This window comes from Chiloscyllium punctatum, chromosome 19 (genome assembly GCF_047496795.1).
Source record: "Chiloscyllium punctatum isolate Juve2018m chromosome 19, sChiPun1.3, whole genome shotgun sequence".
Lineage (NCBI taxonomy): Eukaryota > Metazoa > Chordata > Chondrichthyes > Orectolobiformes > Hemiscylliidae > Chiloscyllium > Chiloscyllium punctatum.
In genome coordinates, this window is record NC_092757.1 from 41,479,958 (window position 1) to 41,500,993 (window position 21,036).

The 21,036-nt window shown below is 43.1% G+C and overlaps 1 protein-coding gene across 2 annotated transcripts in view; it reads left to right on the forward strand.

Moving 5' to 3' along the window:
* Window positions 1–21,036, forward strand: part of LOC140491280 (phosphorylase b kinase gamma catalytic chain, skeletal muscle/heart isoform-like) — a 116,499-nt gene that overhangs the window by 51,909 nt on the left and 43,554 nt on the right. The gene's annotated exons all lie outside the window — the stretch shown is intronic.

The following is a 21,036-nucleotide window of genomic DNA, read 5'->3' on the forward strand; positions in this document are numbered from 1 at the left end:
AGATAGGGACAAGAGTGGATGCTGGATGAAGATGTTAATTTTGGGAAGGCCAGCTGTAACTAAATCAGACAAGAATTGGAGAATGTGGATTAGATTAGATTACTTACAGTGTGGAAACAGGCCCTTTGGCCCAACAAGTCCACACCGCCCTACCGAAGCGTAACCCACCCATACCCCTACCCCTACATCTACCCCTTACCTAACACTACGGGCAATTTAGCATGGCCAATTCACCTGGCCTGCACATCTTTGGAGTGTGGGAGGAAACCAGAGCACCCAGAGGAAACCCACGCAGACACGGGGAGAACGTGCAAACTCCACACAGGCAATTGAACCCGGGTCTCTGGCACTGTGAGACAGCAGTGCTAACCACTGTGCCACCATGCCGCAGTTTGGAGAATATAGAGAAAGTAGAAAAGAGTTGAAACAGAGATTTACTAGTGCTAAAAGGGGATATAAAATGTTCCTAGCCAACAGGGTTAAGGAGAATTTGCAGGCATTTAATATATGTATTAGGAGTAAGAGGCTAGCCAGGGAAAGAGTAGGCCAGCTGAGTGATAAAGGTGGGAGGTTATGTGTGGAGCAGGAGGAAATGGGCGAGATCTGTAACAAGTATTTTTGTTTGGTATTCACCAAAGAGAGGGGCATGAGGGATATTGAGGTTATAGAAAGGTATGTGAATACTCTTGCTCAGGTCAAAATAATGAAATAGAAAGTGTTGGGTGACTTGAAAACATCAAGGCAGTCAAATTGCCATGGCTAGGTGGGATCTATCCCAGGTTACTGTGGGAGGCAAGGGAGGAAATAACTTGAGCCTTAACAGATATTTTTCCAACCTTTTTGATTTCAGGCAAGATTCCAGAGGACTAGAGAATGGCCAATATTTGTTCCTTTGTTTAAGAAGGGAAACAAATAATCCAGGTAATTACAGATTAGTGAGCCAGACATCAATGATGGGGAAGGTGATGGAGAGGATAGGATTTATTTACATTTGGAAGTGAGTGGACTTGTTAGTGATAGGCAGCATGGATTTTTGCAGGGAAGGTGATATCTCAGCAACTTGATTCAGTTTTCTGAGGAGGTGAAAATAACGATTGATGAGGGAAGGGCAGTGGATGTTGTCTGCATGAACTTTAGTCAGGCATTTGATTAGGTACCTCATGGTAGGCTGGTGCAAAAGATCGAGTCTCATGGGATCTGGGGTGAACTGGCTAGATGGGTACAAAACGGACTTGGTCATAGAAGACAGAGAGTAACAGTGGAAAGGTGCTTTGCAGAATGGAGATCAGCAACTAATGGTGTTCTGCAGGTATCTATGCTGGGATCCTTTTTGTTTGTAATATATATAAATGGTCTGAAGAAAAATTTGCGTAGTCTGAGTAGTAAGTTGTGGATGACACCAAAATTGGTAGAGTATCAGATACTGAGCAAGGTTGTCAAAAGGCATAACCGAAAGATTGCAAATTTGGGCAGAGAAATAGCAGGTGGAATTTAATCCCGACAAATGCAAAGTAATGCTTTTTGAAATATCAAATTTAGGTGCGAATTATACAACAAATGGCAGAACTCTTCAGAGCGTTGAAATTTGGAAGGATCTGGGTGTGCATGCCCTTGGATCTCTGAAAGTAGCAATACAGATGAATAGAGTGGTCAAGAAGGCATATAGCACATTTATCTTCATCAGGACATGAATATAAACGTTGGCAAGTTATGTTACACTGCATGAAACCTTTAGTTAGGCCACATTTGGAATATTGCATGTAGTTCTGGTCGCCATACTATCAGAAGGACATGGATGCTTTAGAGAGGTTTCAGAAAAGGTTTACCAGGATGTTACCTGGTCTGGAGGGTTTTATTGATGAGGAGAGGTTGAATAAACTTGGATTGCTTTCACTGGAAAGACGGAAGCTGAGGGGCGACCTGATAGATTCTACAAAACTGTGAGAGGGATAGATAGGTTGGATAGTCAAAGGCTTTTTTCTCAGGGTGGAAAGGTCAATGACAAGAGGGTACAGATTCAAGTGAGAGGGAGAAAGTTTTGGAGAGACGTGTGGGGAAAATTTTTCACACAGAGGGTGGTGGATGCCTCGAACGGATTGCAACTGGAAATGGTGGAAGCAGGCGTGTTAACAAGGTAAAAGGGCGTATCTTGAGAGACACACGAATGGGAGGTGAACAGATGGGTAGAAATCAGACATGAGCAATAAGTGTTAGATCTAAATAAAGATTAGGAACTGGAGCAGGCTTGGTGAGCTGAAAGGTTTGTATTGTATTGTACTTTATTCTGATTCTATGCCATATGTACCTAGAATCTCCCAAAAAAAGGATTTGGAGATGCCAGTGTTGGACTGGAGTGTACAAAGTTAAAAATCACACAACACCAGCTTATAATCCAACAGGTTTAATTGGAAGCACACTAGCTTTCGGAGCGACGCTCCTTCATCAGGTGATACCATCTGATGATCTGAAAGCTAGTGTGCTTCCAATTAAACCTGTTGGATTATAAGCTGGTGTTGTGTGATTTTTAACCAAAAAAAGGAAACATCCTCCAAGCATTCAGTCTTAAATTGTCTATGTTTCAATAAGATCACCTCTCATTCTTCTAAATGAAAATGAGTATTGACCTGTTTAGCCTTTGCTCATAAGACATCGGATTCTCATAAGACCATCCTGGTGAACCTTATTTAAATTGCTTCCAATCAATTAATACCTTTCCTTCGATAAGGGGACCAAAACTACTCATAGCAATTCAAACATGGTCTCACCAGCACATTATACAGTTGTAGTATGAGTACCCTACTCTTTTATTCTGATCCCTTGGCAATAAGGGCCAACATTCCATTAATCTTCCTTATTACTGTTGCAGCGGGATGCCAGCCTCCTTAGTTTCGTGCACAATTGGCTAATGTTCCATTGTTTACGAAAGACAAGTCAGTAAACCTGACATCAGTTGTTGGAGAGGATACTGACAGACATGATCGACCAACATTTGTATACTCTGATTAGGGATAGTCAGCATGGATTTGTGTGCGGGAAGTCATGTCTGACAAATATTTTTGAATTTTTCAAAGAGGTAACCAGGAGAATAGATGGGTGTGGGGCCGTGGATGTTGTCTATTTGGGCTTTAGTAAGACCTTTGGCAAGGTTCCACACGGCAGGCGCGTCATGAAGGTTAGGTCATAGAGTCACAGATGTACAGCACGGAAACAGACTCTTAGGCCCAACTCGTCCATGCTGACCAGATATCCTATCTTAAATAGTCCCAGTTGCCAGCATATGGCCCATATCCCTCTCAACCCTGCCTATTCATATACTCATCCAGATGTCTTTTAAGTGCTGTAATTGTACCAGCTTCCACCACTTCCTCTGGCAGCTCATTCCATAACAACCATCCTCTGCTTGAAAAGGATTCCCCTTAGATCATTTTTATATCTTTCTTCTCTTACCCTCAACCTATGTCCTCCGGTTCTGGACTCACCCATCCCAAGAAAAGACCTTGTCTATTCACCCGATCCATGGTCCTCGTGATTTTATAAATGTCTATAAAGTCACCTCTCAGCCTACATTGATTCAGGGAAAACAGCCCCAGCCTACTCAGCCTCTCCCTATAGCTCAAACCCGACAACCCTGACAACACCCTTGTCAATTTTTTCTAAACATTTTCAAGTTTCACAACATCCTTTTTATAGGAGAGAGATCAGAATTGCATACAATATTCCAAAAGTGGTCTAACCAATGTCCTCTATAGCTGCAACATGACCTCCCAACTCCTGTACTCAATACCAATAAAGGAAAGCATACCAAACGCCTTCTTCACTATCCCATCTACCTGTGACTTCACTTTCAGGTAACTATCAACCTGCACTCCAAGATCTCTCTGCTCAGCAACACTCCCCAAGACTTTACCATTAAATGTATAAGTCCTGCTCAGATTTGCCTTTCCAAAATGCAACACCTCACATTTATCTAAATTAAACTCCATCTGCCACTCCTCAGCCCATTTACCCATCTGATCAAGATCCAGTTGTACTCCAATGTAACCTTCTTTACTGACCGCTGCACCTCCAATTTTGGTGTCATCTGCTACTAACCATACTTACTAACTATACCTATGTTCACATCCAAATTATTTATATAAATGAAGAAAAGCGGTGGACACAGCACTGATGTGGCACACCACTGGTCACAGGCCTCCAGCCTGAAAAGCAACCCTCCACCACCACCCTCTGTCCTCTACCTTCGAACTAATTTTGTACCCAAATGATTTGGAGATGCTAGTGTTGAACTGGGGTGTACAAAGTTACAAATCATACTACACCAGGTTACAGTCCCAACAGCTTTAATTGGAAGCACTAGCTTTCGGAGCGCTGCTCCTTCATCAGGTGGTTGTGGAGTGCACAATTGTAATGCACAGAATTTATAGCAAATGTTTACAGTGTGATGTAACTGAAATTATGCATTGAATATCAATGGAGTTTGCACATTCTCCCTGTCTGCTGCAAGAACTAAGGGGTAACTTTGTAACCAAATGACTAGTTCTCCCTGTATTCTATGAGATCTAACCTTGCTAACCAGTCTACCATGGGGAACCTTGTCAAACACTTTACTGAAGTCCATAAAGATCACATCCACTGCTCTGCCCTCTTCAATCCTTTGTTACTTCTTCAAAAAAAACAAGCTCCTAAGACATGATTTCCCACGCACAAAGCCATATTTGCATGGGTTACAGAGAGAGCTAACTAATTGGATTCAAAATTGGCTCAATGGTAGGAAGCAGAGGATGACGGCTGAAGGTTGTTTCTTGCACTGGAGGCCTATGACTAGAGGTATGGCACAGAGGTCAGTGCTGGGACCTTTACATAAATGATTTGGATGTGAATGTACAAGGCATGATTAGTAAATTTACGAATGATACAAAATTAAGAGGTTTAATTGATCGTGTGGAAGGTTATCAAAAATTACAGAAGGCTCTTGATCAGATGGGGAAATAGGCTGTGGATTGGCAAATATAACTCAACACCCAGTGTGAGGTGTTGCACTTTGGAAAGTCCGAACAAGGTAGGATTTATGCAGGAAATGGTAAGCTCCTGAGGAGTGTTGTGGAACAGGGGACCTATGAATACAAGTACATAGTTAGTTGAAAGTGAATTTACAGATCGACAGAGTGGTGAAGAAAGCATTTAGCATGCTGGCCTTCATCGGTCAAGGCATTGAGTATAAGAGTTGGGACATTATGTTGCAGTTGTATAAGTCGTTGGTGAAGCCACACTCTGAGTATTCTGTACAGTTTTAGTCATTCTGTTATAGGAAAGACATGGTTAAACTGGAAAGAATGCTGAGAAAATTTATGAGGATTTTGCCAGGATAAGTAGGCCTGAAGTATAAGGAGAGGACTCCATTCCTTGGAACATAGGAGAATGAGGGGTGACCTTACTGAGGTGCATAAAATCATCAAGGACATAGATAGGTTGAATGCATATCATCTTTTTCCCATTGATGAGGAACTGAAAACTAGAGGGCATAGGTTTAAGGTGAAAGGGGAAAGATTTAAGAAGGACCAAGGGGCAACTTCTTCACGTAGACAGTGGTGCATATATGGAATGGGCTGCTGGAGAAAGAGGTTGAGGCAGGTATAATGGCAACATTTAAAAAAAATTTGGATAGGTACATGGATTAGAAGGGTTTAGACGGATATGGATCAAATGCGGGAATTTGGAACTAGCTGAGTGGGCAACATGCTCAACATGGACCAGTTTGGGCCGAAGGGCCTGTTTCCATGCTGTTTTACTCTATGACTCTATAACTCTAACTATCCCCAAGTCCCTTTGTGTTGCTACTTTCCACAGTTTTCTTTCATTAAAATAATATTCAGTTATTTTGTTCTCCTTTTGACAATGAACAACTTCAAAATTTCCCACATTAAACTCTGTTTGTCAATATTTTTCCCACTTACTTAATCTATCTCTTTGCAACCGTTTATAACCCTCTCACAGCCCGGTTCTCCAGCTATTTTTGTGTCATCTACATTTTTGCTACAGTACACTCACTTCCTTCCTCCAAATCATGAATGTATATATTGTAAACAGTTACAGTCCCAGTCCTGTGGAACTCCACTAGTCCCAGGTGACCAACCTGAAAAAGGGCACTGTTTCCAGCCCATGAGCCAATTCTGTATCCATGCTAATAAATTACCTCCAACACTTTCCATCTTACCTTATGTCTTTATCTTTTATGAGTCACCTTGTCAAATGCTTTCTATCTACTCTGATTGAGACTTCCTCACGAAACTTCAATATATTAGTCAGACACATTTATCCATTCATGAAGCCATGCTGGCTCTGCTTGATTACATTATGCTTTTCCAAATGTTCTGCTAATATGCCCTCAACAAATGATGCCAATACATTTCCAAGAGATGTTAGGTGAATCAGCTGACAATTACCTGCTTTTTGCCTCCTTCCCTTCTTTTAAGGAGGGTCTCACATTGGCAGTTTTCTAATCTTCTGGTACTTCCCCAGATTCTAAGAAATTTTGGAAAACTGCAACTACTGCATCCGCTATCTCTTTAACTACATCTTTTAGATCTGAGTATGCTAGCCATCAGGGCCAGGGAACTAGTCCACCTTAGTATGTCAAATAATAATTATTTAGTGATGGTGAAGGTACTTAATTCCTCCCTTTGTATTATTTGGCATTAATAGGATGTTAGAAGTATCTTCCACCATAAAGACTGATGAAAAATATTTGTTTAACTCCTCTGCCATTTCCTTTTTCCTCAGAACCGTTCCCTCAGATTTATTTTCTCAGGGGCCTATTTTTACTTTGACCTCTGGCTTCATCTCCTTGCTCTCAGGACTCCAACTTGCGGAACATTTCAGGGAACATCTTTGGCACACACGCAACAAACAACCCCACCGCCCTGTGGCCAACCACTTCAATTTTCCCTCCTATTCTGTCAAGGACATGAAAGTCTTGGGCCTCCTCCACCGCCAAATCCAAGCCACCCGACGACTGGAGGAAGAACGCCTCATCTTCTGCCTTGGGACCCTCCAACCATATGGCATCAGTGTTGATTTCACCAGACTCCTCATCCACCCTCTCCCCACCTCATCCCAGACCCAACCCTCCATCTCAGCACCACCCTTTTGAACTGTCCTACCTGTCCATCTTCCTTCCCACCTATTCGCTCCACCCTCCTCTCTGACCTATATCACTATCACCTATTTATCTATCAGCCACCTTTCCCCCACCACATTCCTGATGAAGGCCTTATGCCCCTACTGTTGATTCTCCTGCTCCTCAGATGCTGCCTGACCTGCTGTGCTTTTCCAGTGCCACACTTTTTGACTTGGATCTCCAGCATCTGCAGTTCTCACTTTCTCTCACTTCATTTTAATATGTTAAAGAAGCTCTTACAGTTGGTTTTTATATTTCTTACTGGTTTGTTTTCATGGTGTATTCTGAATTTATCCCAGTATTCAGAGCCATCGCTGACTTTGGTCTCCTTTGTGCTCTTTCTTTCAATTGAATATTCTCTTTAACTTCCTTGGTTAATCTAGCTATTTAATTGATCTCTGAGCATCTTTATTGGGATATATTTCTGCTGAGGGTCCTGAATTACCTCCTAAAATGTCTTAAGTTACTTGAGAAGATTCTGAGATAAGGTATACATGTATTTGGAAAGACAGGGTTTGATTCAGAGTAGTCAGCATGGCTTTGTGCATGGGAGATCATGCCTTACAAATTTGTTAAGAGTTCTTTGATGAAGTGACCAGGAAGACTGACTAGAGGATGTAGATATGGTCTACATGGATTTTAGTAAGGCCTTTGATAAGGTTCCAGATGTTAGGCTGCTCTGGAAGGTTAGATTGCATGGAATCCAGGGCCAGGTGGAAATATGGATACACAGTTGGCTCGATGGTAGGAAGCAGATGGTAATCGTGGAAGGATGCTTGTCAGACTGGAGGCCTGTGATTAGTGGAATGCCTCAGGAGTCAGTGCTGGTACCATTGCTGTTTGTTATCTGTGTGAATGATTTGAATGAGAATATGTAAGGCATGATAGGTAAGTTGGCTGATGACACCTAAAATAGGCGATATCGTGAATAGTGAGGAACGTTATCACAAATTGCAGTAGGACCTTGATCAGCTGGGGAAGTGGCCGAGAAATGGCAAATGGAGTTTAATACAGATAAGTGTGAGGTCTTGCATTTTGGAAAGTCAAATCAGGGCAGGAATTTTGTGGTTAATGATAGGACCTTAAGGAGTGGAGAGGAACAGAGGGATCTTGGAGTTCAGGTGCACAGTTCTTTGAAAATGGAGTCACAAGTAGACAGGGCAGTGAAGAAGGCATTTGGCACACTGGCCTTCATCATTCAGGTCTTAAAGTATAGAAGTTGGGAAGTTATGTTGCTGTTGAACAGGATGTTGGTGAGGCCATACTTGGAATATTGTGTTCAGTTCTGGTCACCTTGCTCTCTGAAAGGTGTTATTAAACTGGAAAGAGTGCAGAAGAAATTTACAAGGATGTTGCCAGGACTCAAGAGTCTGAGTTATAGGGAGAGGTTGAACAAGCTGGGACTTCTTTCTTTCGAACGTAGGAAACTTGACGGGCGGATCTTATAGAAGTGTATAAGATCATGAGAGGCATGGATAGAGTGAATGCATTCAGTATTTTTCCCAGGGTTGGGGAATCAAGGACAAGAGAGCATCAGTTTCAGGTTAGAGGGGAAAGAATAAAAGGGAACCGGAGGGGGAAGCTTTTTCACATGGGGGTAGGGGGATGTGCATAATGGAATGAGCTGCTAGCAGAAATGGCTGAGGCAGGTACATTCACAACATTTAAAAGGCATTTGGACAAATATGTGTATAGGAAAGGTTTAGAGGGGTATGGGCCAAGTGCAGGGAATTGCGGTTAGCATGGATGGACATTTTTTGGTTGGCCTGGACCAGTTTGGGCCAAAGGGCCTGTCTCTGTGGGGAAGTCTATGACTCTATGGCTATGACATCATTCTCATTTACCTGGATTTGCATCATTAGGTCATCTGCTTTCTTTTGAATGCTTCATGCTTTAAGTTTCTATATTTCTCCCCACACTTCTATAGTTCCTTTTTGCAATATGACATCCTGTCCTATCTTCTTCTTTGCTTTTTGAATTTTCCTTGCAACAGAACCCACTGACACCTCTCCCCCAGATAATTAGTATTAGCGGTAAATTAAATTATATTAATTGTAAGAGCTTCCAAAATGTGCATTAGCACAGTTAAAGCATAGCAGTCATTTACCAGAGAACTGCCATTATCAAGTTTCAGCCAGTCTCAAGCTTAAAAATAGTGTTAAACTTTGGCCTTTATTTAAGCTACAGTCACAACACATGACCTCCTGACAATTTGAAGCCAACTTTTGCATTAAAGTTCATATTAAGAAATTTAAATTACAATAAGTTAAAAATCTAGGGCTAAAAATATTGAACTACAATAATACAAATTCAGAGTTAGGGGCAGGACACACACACCAGCCAGGACATGGTCCAGTTTAGATTAGATTCCCCACAGTGTGGAAACAGGTCCTTCGGCCCAACCAGTCCACACCAACCCTCCGAAGAGTAACCCACCCAAACCCTTTACCCCTGACGAATGCACCTAACACTACAGGCAATTTAGCATGGCCAATTCAACTGACCTGCACATCTTTGGATTGTGGGAGGAAACCGGAGCACCCGGAGGAAACCCACGCAGACACGGGGAGAATGTGCAAACTCCACACACACAGTCGCCCCGAGGCTAAGAATCAAACCTAGGTGCTGTGAGGCAGCAGTGCTAACCACTGAGCCACCGTGCTGTGTCTGTGAAACATCCTTTGATATAAAGTTATAATATAAAGTTTTAAGTGGTCTCTCTGCTATTGGAAAGATATTGTGAAACTCGGAGGGGTTCAGAAAAGATAGACAAGGATGTTGCCAGGTTTGGAGGGTTTGAGGGTTTGAGCTAAAAGGAGAGGCTGAATAGACTGAGGTTATTTTACCTGGAGTGTCGAAGGTGACCTTACAGACGTTTATAAAATCATGTGGGCATTGATAAGGTGAATAGACATGGTCTTTTCCCTGGGGTGGCAGTGTCCAAAACTAGAGGGCTTAGGTTTAAGGTGAGGGGGAAAGATTTAAAAAGACCTAAGGGGCAACGTTTTCACGCACAAGATGGTGCATGTCTGGAGTGAGCTGCCAGAGGAAGTGGTGGAGGCTGGTACAATTACAACATTTAAAAGGCATCTAGATGGTTATATTAATAGGAAGAGTTTAGAGGGATATGGGCCAAATGCCGGCAAAGGGGACTATTTTATTCAGGATATCTGGTTGGCCTAAATGAGTTTGTCTGAAAGGTCTGTTTCCATGCTATATATCTCCAAGAATCCATGACTCTAAGTTTCAGTGCAGAACACTGTCACTTGAACTTGACAGCAACATGGTTAATTCTTGACTGCTATCTGAAATGACCCAGCAAGCAACACAGCTCTATAAAAATGCTGACCATCTGATATTCACCTGTATACTGTAGCCACTCCAGCTTGCCAAGTCTTCATCTCTTACTTCTGGGACTTGCACTGAAATTAAGAGGCTTGTCAAGCAACCTAGTTAACGCTCTTTGTGACATAGGGGCGGTGTCTGAGAATGTAAGGATTAAAAATGTTGCACTCTTATTCAAAGCTTGACATGCTTAGCATCAGTGGTGAGGAAGCAATAAGCCAGGAGAAAATTAGATTGGATTCCCTACAGTATGGAAACAGGCCATTTGGCCAAACAAGTCCACACCAACCCTCCGAAGACCCATTCCCATATCCTATGTTAACCCCTGACTAATGCACCTAACACTATGGGCAATTTAGCATAGCCAATTCACCTGACCTGCACATCTTTGGGCGGCACGGTGGCACAGTGGTTAGCACTGCTGCCTCACAGCGCCAGAGACCCGGGTTCAATTCCCGCCTCAGGCGACTGACTGTGTGGAGTTTGCATGTTCTCCCCGTGTCTGCGTGGGTTTCCTCCGGGTGCTCCGGTTTCCTCCCACAGTCCAAAGATGTGCAGGTCAGGTGAATTGGCCATGCTAAATTGCCCGTAGTGTTAGGTTAAGGGGTAAATGTAGGGGTATAGGTGGGTTGCGCTTCGGCGGGTCGGTGTGGACTTGTTGGGCCGAAGGGCCTGTTTCCACACTGTAATGTAATGTAATATAATATAATCTTTGGATTGTGGGAGGAAACCAGAGCACTCAGAGGAAACCCACGCAGACACAAAGAGAATGTGCAAACTCCACTCAGACAATGGAGCAGCTAGTTAAACAAGAATAGACTTGTCAAACAGTGTTAACCAGGATTAGATAAGGTCTACGGGGGACAGATTGGGATATAGAGCTAAATCCACAAGAAGATCAGTGACAAACTCACTGAATGGCAGAAGTGGCTGGATGGTCAACTTTTGTTCCAATCTTTCATGCTCCAATACATTCTGATATAACCAGAATCTGTATGGCAAATCTCTAGGGTTCAGAGAAGATTCACAAGGATGTTGCCAGAGTTGGAAGGTTTGAGCAACAGGGAGAGACTGAATAGGCTGAGGCTGTTTTCACTGGAGCATTGGAGGCTGAGGGGTGATCATATAAAGATTTATAGAATCATGAGGGGCATGGATAGGGTAAATAGACAAGGTCTTTTCCCTGGGGTGCGGGAATCCAGAACTAGAGGGCATATGTTTAGGGTGAGCAGGGAAAAATTTAAAAGGGACCTAAGGGGCAAACTTTTCACACGGGGGTGGTGCATGAATGGAATGAGCTGCCAGAGGAGGTGGTGGAGTCTGGTAACATTTAAAAGGCATCTGGATGGATGGATATATGAATAGGAAAGTTTAAGAGGGATATGGATCAAGTGCTGGCAAATGGGTCTAGACATCTGGTCGGCATGGACAAGTTGGACTGAAGATTCTGTTTCCGTGCTGTACAAACCTATGACTCTATAATCATAGAATCCCTACATTGTGGAAACAGGCCATTTGGCTCAACAAGTCCACACCGAACCTCCGAAGAGTAACCCACCCAGACCCATTGCCCTACAATAGTGGAATATTGCCTGGTATTTCCTGTACACAAAAAGCAGGACAAATCCAACAAAGCCAAGGATTGCCCCATCAGTCTACTCTCGATCATCAGTAAAGTGATGGAAGGACCCATTGGCAATGTTACAAAGTGACATTTGCTCAGTAACAATTGGTTTACTGATGTCCAATCTGGGTTTTGGGAGGGTCACTTGGCACCCAACCTCACTATGCAATGACAATGTATCAATGTATCAATGTATCTAGAAATGTATCAATTAAACCAGAAGAGAGAAATTTAAAAAAAACTGAATAAAGCATCAATGATAAGGGTCATGTTACAGTGCATGGTCCATACAAGCGTTCCATTTATGAATGGACAGATTTAATGAATAAATTAAATAAGTTGCAGACAAAAATTCAAATTGGGGATTATGATAATAATAGCTATTATTGTGGCATGGCTGCAGGGTGGTTGCATTAAGAACCAGATTATAAGGTTTATAGGACGGACAGAGGAAACTGGCAGAAGAGATGGAGCAGCCCTACTGATTAGAAACCACATCGCTTCATTGGTGAGGGAGGATATAATGAGGGGAAAGCATTTATTGGAGACTATATGAATGGAACTGAAGAACAATGAAGGATCAAACTATAATAGATTTTGTATGCAGACCTCCTGATAGCAGTTCTGAATTGTATAAGTGCAGAAAATAGGCAAGTGTGCAGCAAAGCCAGAGTTGCATTAATGAGAGATTTTAATTTTTAATGTAGATTGAAAAAGCAGACAAGCAGAAAGGTAGTGAATTTCTGGAGTGTGTCTGGGACATTTTCCTAGTCCAATATGTCCTGGAAGCAACAGACAGAAGGGCTATATTAGATTTAGTAATGAGACAGGTTGAATTTGTAACTTAGTGTGCATGAACATGTATCAAATAGTGATCATAACATGATTGAGCTCAATGAAACATTTGAAAGCAAAGTGTGAATCAGGACTAGAGTTTTAGATTTAGGGAAGGTCAACTTTAACAAGATGAGACAGAGACTATCTGCAGTAAACTGGGAGAGTCTGTCAATGGACAAAGTAACTGAAGAACAACGAAGGGTGTTTAAATGTCTATCGCAATACAATGCTCGTTCATACTCCTGAAGGAAAAGCTCCACTTTACTGAAAAAAAAAGCCAAGGCTAAAGAGAAAAAGGACAGTATAAAACAGGGCTTGCAAAAAGAATTAGATTAGATTACTTACAGTGTGGAAACAGGCCCTTCGGCCCAACAAGTCCACACCGCCCCACCGAAGCGCAACCCACCCATACCCCTACATCTACCCCTTACCTAACACTACAGGCAATTTAGCATGGCCAATTCACCTGACCTGCACATCTTTGGACTGTGGGAGGAAACCGGAGCACCCGGAGGAAACCCACGCAGACACGGGGAGAACGTGCAAACTCCACACAGTCAGTCGCCTGAGGCGGGAATTGAACCAGGGTCTCTGGCGCTGTGAGGCAGCAGTGCTCACCACTGTGCCACCATGCCGCCCACTTTCTGATTGGGAAAGATATAAAGACCAGCAAAGGACCAGGAAGCAGCTTATAATAGCTACTAAAAGGACAACAAAAGGAAACATGCCAGGGACGTAAAATCAATAAAAATAAATTAGGTAACTGGCAATTACATGAAAAGACAGTGCATGGTCAAGAGCAATGTTGGTCCACTAAAGACTGATGGTGGGGATATTGTCAATGACTGCGGGGAAGTGGCAGACTTGTTGAATAATTATTTTGTCTTAGTATTTGCAGCTTGCTGGAATTCCAGAGAAAATTAATGGTGGTTTGGGAACAGGGACTGAATAAAATTGATGTAAGTAAAATTTCGGTAATGAGCAAGTTAAGGAATTAGTGACAATTGCCCAGGATCTGGCAGTTTCCATCTGACGTTGTTGAAGTACTGGACCACATTGCAGATGCCCTAAATATAATTTTTCAGAGTTCCCGAGATACATGACCCATCCCTCTGGACTGGAAAATTGTTGTGTCACAGCGCTTTTTAATAAAAGTGAAAAAAGAGAACCAGGAATTTTCAGACTGGGCAGCTTAACATCTGTGATGGGAAGTGGTTATAACTAAGAATGGGGTACCTGAACACTTTGAAAATCTTCATTTACTCAGGGAGATCCAACATAGATTCAGGACAGGCAAAACCTCATTAATTTTTTTTGAAGAGGTGACTAAGGCAGTGTACAGACTTCCACAAGGCATTTGATAAAGACCCACATAAGAGACAGTCAACTAAAGTAGAAGCCACAGAACTGAGAGCAAATTACTGACGTGATTGGGAAATTGGTTGGGTGGCAGTGACAAAGTAGGCATAATGGGTAGATACTCAAACTGGCAGTGGTACAAGGATCTTTTTAGGGTCTCAATTATTCATGTTATTTATTAACAACTTGAATAATGGCATAGAAAGTCGTTTATCCAAATTTACTGACATCGCAAAGTTAGGAAGCATTTTATACAGTCTCGATGTTATGAAGAATGGTCCTGCCCGAAATGTCGATTCTCTTGCTCCTCAGATGCTGCCTAACTTCTTGTGTCTGTTCCAGCACCACACTTTTATCAGCACTGATTTTTCCAGCATCTGCAGTCTCCATTGTCTCCTAGATGACAGCACAAAATTACAAAGGGATGTTGATAGACTAAGTGAATGGGCAAGGCTGTGGCAAGTGGAGTTCAATATATGCAAGACTGAGGTTATCCATTTTGGACTGAAAAAGAATACATCAGGGTATTTTGTAGGTGGTATGAAGTGAAATACAATGGATATCCAAAGAGACTGCAGATTCAGATCTTGAACCTTTAAAATATTACAAAAGAGTACAGAAAGTAATCAGGAGCGGGAAAGTGAGGACTGCAAATGCTGGAGATCAGAGTCAAAAAGAGGGGTGCTGGAAAAGCACAGCTGGTCAGGCTTCATCTGAGGATGAGGTAATGTAATTCCTGATGAAGAGTTTAAGCTCGAAACGTTGACTCTCCTGCTCCTCGGATGCTGCCTAACCAGCTGTGCTTTTCCAGAGCCACACATTTTGATGCAGACAATAATCGAGAAAGCTAATGAAATGGTGGCCTTTATATCTCGTGGATTGGAGTATAAGAATGCAGAAGTTATGCCATAGTTGAAACAAAACCCTGGTTAGAATCCACTTGGAGTACTGTGAGCAGATCCAGGCACCACACCTTTGGGAGGATATATTGGTCATGGGGGGAGTACATTGTAGGTTTACAAGAATAATATCTACACTTCAAGGGTTAAGATACATAAAGTAGGCCTGCTTTCTCCAGAACTTAGAAAGTTAAAGGGGTTATATAATTGAAATCTTTAAAGTATTAACATAGAAGACAGATGGATAAAGATAAACTATTTCCACTGCCTTGCGAATTCTAGAACCAGGGCCATCGACTGATTTATAGCCAGACTATTCAAGAGGGATGCAGTACAAAGCATAGGAGATGTTTGGAAATATCTTCCACAAATGACATGGATGCTGGATCAGTTTTGATTTTAAATCTGAGATAGGTAAGTTTTAGTTTAAGGAAAAGTATAAAGCAAATTAGACCTCAGATTAGGTATGATCTCATTGAATAGTCGAACACTCTTTAGGCGCTTAATGAACTGTTTCTGTTCCTATAAAGACAAAACAGTAAAGGTGGTTCAACCATAGCTAAAAAAGAAAATTAGGGATAGTATTAGATTGGAGGAGGAGGTATATAAAGTGGAGGTATAAAAAAGCAGCAGCCCTGAAGGCAAGGAAAAGTTTGCATTAAGCAAAGGAAGACAAAGAGGTTGATCAAGAGGAGAAACATAGTGCAAGAGAAAGTTTGCGGGGAACATACAAACTGCTTGTAAAAGCATCTATAGATATTTGAACGGAAAGATTAATGAGACCAAATGAGGTTCGGTTAGAGTCAGGATCAGGGTAAGTTATAATGGGACAAAGATATTTACCTCAGTCAACGTTATTAAAAAGAACAGAGACTCTAGGCATTCTAGTGCAACCACATTGAGCCAACGACCTCTTACTTACAGTGTGGAAACAGGACCTTCGGCCCAACAAGTCCACACCGACCCTCCTAAGAGCAATCCACCCAGACCCATTCCCCTACATCTACCACTATGGGCAATTTAGTATCTTTGGACTGTGGGAAGAAACCGGAGCACCCTCACGCAGACATGGGGAGAACGTGCAAACTCCACACAGACAGTTGCCTGAGGTGGGAATTGAACCCAGGTCTCTGGCGCTGTGAGGCAGCAGTGCTAACCACTATGCCACCATGCCAACCTCCTTAGGAGGTAGAACAGTCCAGCACAGTACAGGCCCTTCGGCCAACGATGTTGAGTCAAGCATTTATCTTAATCAAAGATCAACCCAACCTACACACCCCTCAATCTACTGCCATCCATGTGTTTGTCCAGCAGTTGCTTACATGTCCCTAATGTCGCTGACTATGCTACCACTGCTATCAGTACATTCCATGCACCCACCACTCTCTGTATAAAGAACCTGTGTAAACCACCCTGTGACATCTCGCCGATACCTTCCTTCAATCACCTTAAAATTGTGACCCCTCAGGACAGCCATTTCTGCCCTGGGGAGAAGTTTCTATCTACTCTATCTATGCCTCTCATTACCCTGTACACCCCCATCAAGTCACCTCTCTTCCTTCTTCTCTCCAGTGTGAAAGGCCCTAACTCACTCAACCTCTCTTCATAAGACAAGCCCTCCAATCCAGGCAGCATCCTGGTAAATCTCCCCTGCACCCTCTCTAAAGCATCTACATCCTGTCTATAATGAGGTGACTAGAACTGGACACGATATTCCAAGTGTGGTCTAATTAGGGTTTTATACAGCTGCAGCAAAACCTCGCACCTCTTAAACTCAATCCCCTGTTAATGAAAGCCAAAATAGTATACGCCTTCTTAACAACCCTATCAACTTGGGTGGCAACTTTGAGGGATCTACATACGTGGACCCAAAGGTCCTGCTATTCCTCTACCCTGCCAAGAATCCTGTCTTTAACAGGATTCAAATTCAGCATTCAAATTCGACCTTCCAAAATGAATCATTTCACAGTTGTCCAGGTTGAACTCCATCTGCCACTTCTCAGCCCAGCTCTGCATCCTGCCAATGTCTTATTGTAGTCTGCAACAGCTCTCAACACTTTCTACAACACCACCGACCTTTGTGTCATCGGCAAACTTACTAACCCACTCTTCCACTTCTTCAGCCAAGTCATTCATAAAAATTGCAAATTATAGAGGCCTAAGAACATAACCCTGCAGGACACCACTGGTCACCGACCTCCAGGTGGAATACTTTCCATCCACTACCATTTGCTGTCTTCTTTCGGCCAGCCGTTTCTGTAGGAGAAAGTGAGGACTGCAGATGCTGAGATCAGAGCTGAAAATGTGTTGCTGGAAAAGCGCAGCAGGTCAGGCAGTATCCAAGGAGCAGGAGAATTGATGTTTCGGGCATGAGCCCTTCTTCAAGAATGCCTGCTGCGCTTTTCCAGCAACACATTTTCAGCCGTTTCTGTATCCAGACAACCATCTTTCCCTGTATCCCAAACCTCCTAACTTTCTGAATGTGCCGACCATGGGGAACCTTATCAAATGCCTTACTGAAATCCATATACACCACATCCACTGCTCGACCTTCATCAACTTGTCTCATCACATCCTCAAAGAACTCAATAAGGTTTGTGAGGCATGACCTGCCCCTCACAAAGCCATGCTGACTATCTTTAATCAAACAATGTTTTTCCAAATAGTCATAAATCCTACCTCTCAGAATCTTTTCCAGTACTTTGCTTACCATAGACGTAAAACTGGGTCTGTAATTCCCAGGGATTTCCCTATTCTCTTTCTTGAACACAGGAACAACATTCGCCTCCCTCCAATCATCTGGTAATAATCCTGTGAAGAGTGAGGATGCAAAGATCATTGCCAGAGGCACAGCACTCTCATTCCTCACTTTTTGTAATAACCTTGGATATATCTGGTCTGGCCCTGGGGACGTATCTGTCTTGATGTTTCCCAGAATTTCCAGCACATCCACTTTCTTAGTATTAATCTGTTCAAGCCTATTAACCTGGTCCACAGTGTTCTCACTATCAACAAGGTCTCTCTCTCTCGTGAATTCTGAAGTAAAAAACTCATTTAAGGCCTCCCCTACCTCTTCAGACTCTAGGCACAATTTCCCTGCCCGACCGTCTCTATGCTCATTCTCTTATTCCTCACGTACGTGTAGAATGCCTTTGGGTTTTCCCTAACCCTTCCCGCCAAGTATTGTTTGTGCTCCCTCCTAGCTCTGTTCCGTCCATTTTTGAGTTATTTCCTAGCTACCCTGTAATCCTCTAAAGCTATGCCAGATCTTTGCTTCCTCAACCTTACGTAAGCTTCCTACTTCCTCTGGAGGAGAAGCTCCTCTTATCATCCAAGACTCTTTCACCTTACCATTCCTTGACTGTCTCAGTGGGACAAAGTTACCCAACACTCACAACAAATGCTCCTTAAACAGTCTCTACATTTCTGTTGTGCATTTCCCATAGAATAATTGTTCCCAATTTATACTTGTCGGAGAATTTAGCCCAATTAATCAGAGATCACAAATGCATAGATCGGACTGAGAACTAACAAGGATTTATTTAACAAACAGTGATATTGCGGAAGAGACTTGACTCCACTGAAACAGTCACTGACAGGCCATTCAGAAGGAACCACAGCTTCTTTCCCGAATAGAGAATACAGTGGAGTTTTATACCCTTACAATAGTGAAGGGGGGGGTTATGAGACAATGATGTGAGTTGTACAACAAAGAGAAATAAGTTCATTCATTGAAAAGATTAAAGTGTCTGGTGTTTGACAATGAGTTTCTCAATTGAATCAGGAGATTCAGATCCTTGGCTGGAGTAGGTGTTAGGGGGTTTCATCCTGGTATCAATGTGTTTGTATTGTTGAGGGGGCAAGCAAAGTACCTTTGGTACTTCCTTGTCTGGGTACCATTTGTGTAGGCTTGATTCCTAGTGGGAGCAGCTGTGCCCTAAGGACATCAGGGGTGCTGGGCTATTGTGGAGTGCAAGGCTCAATATTAGTTAATCTGAAGAAGTATATTCTCTTGGTGTGGGGCTGGATGACTCATATCCTGAGGTATGTGTGATGTCTAGGATGGCTGGTTTGGCCAATTTGAGGCATTGTGGGTTGGCTCAGTGGCTAAGTGCAGGCATTTTGTGTTGTCTGTTTTGTGGCCATGTCATGGGGAGGGCGGGACCCGCATCATAATTTTCCTTCACCCCTTTAAATACCTTCCCATACTGTCTGCCCCTATCCCTCTCCATGGCGATGGTAAAGGTTGTGGTCACTGTCACTGAAATGCTCTCCCATCGACAGATCTGACACCTGGCCTGTCTCGTTGTCTAGCACCAAATCCAATATGGCCTTGCCTCAGTCAGCCTATCGACATATTGAGTCAGGAATCCTTCCTCAACACACCTGACAAAATCAGCCCCATCCAGACCATCTGCAATGAGGAGGATCCAATCAATATTGGGGAAGTTGAAGTCACCCATAACAACAACTCTGTTACATCTACGTCTTTCCAAGAACTGCTTTCCAATCTGTTCTTCATCTCTCTGCTGATATTGGGGGGGTCTATAGAAAACACCCAATAAAGTGACTACTCCTTTCCTGTTACTGACTTCCACCTGTACTGACTCAGGTAACAAACCCTCCTCAACAACCTCCTTTTCTGCAGCTGTGATCCACTCGCTAATTCACAATGCTGCTCCCCCTCCTCTTTTGCACCTCTCCCTGTTCTTTTTAAAAGTTCTAAACCTGGAACATCCAGCAACCATTCCTGCCCCTGTGAAATCCATGTCTCCATTACAGCCACGACATCATAGTTCCAAGTATTAAGCCATGCTCTAAGTTCTTCACTCTTATTCCTGATACTACTTGCATTGAAACAGACACACTTTAAACCATCCCTTTGCTCTATTAACTGTGTATCCTTGCTGACAGACTGTCTGCATTCTATTTCTGCCCATTCAACAACTACCCTCTGATCTGTAACTCCAGTTTCCATCCACCTGCCAAACTAGTTCAAACCCTCCTGAAGTGCTCTAGCAAATCTCCTGCTCAGGACATTGGTGCCCCTCCAGTTTAAGTGCAACCCATCCTTCATGTATGGGTCCCACTTACCCCAGAAGGTACCCCAATGATCTACATATCTGAAGCCCTCCCTCCTGTACCAGCCCTGTAGCCACAGGTTTAGCTGCACTTGTTCCCTGTTCCTTGCTCATTAGCATGTGGCACCAGGAGTAATCCAGACATTACTACTCTGCTCATCCTGCTTTTTAGCTTCCAACCTAATTCCCTGAAGTCACTTTTCAAATCCTCATCCCTTTTCCTAGCTATGTTATTGGTGCCAATGTGCACCACGACTTCTGGCTGCTCACCCTCCCCCTTCAGAATCTTGTAGACTTGATCTGAGACATCCCAGACCCTGGCACCTGGGAAAGCAACATACCTTCCGGGAGTCCTGTTCACAACCACAGAATCTCCTCTCCGTTCCTCTAACTATTGAGTCTCCTACCACCAGCGTTTTTCTATTCTTTTCCCTGTCCTTTTGAGCCACAGAACCAGGCTCAGTGCCAGAGACCTAGCCACTATGGCTTTCCCCAGTAGGTCTCCCTGCCTCCAGTATCCAAAACAGTATATTTATTATTGAGAGAAACAGCCACAGGGGATCCCTGCACTGTCTGCCTCTTCCCTTTCCGTCCCCTGACTGTAACTCATCTGCCTTTTTATTATACTTGAGATGTGACTCCCTCCCTATAACTCCTCTCTATTACCCCCGCCACCTCCCGAATGACCTAGCTCTGGTTCTCTAATGCGTCTCT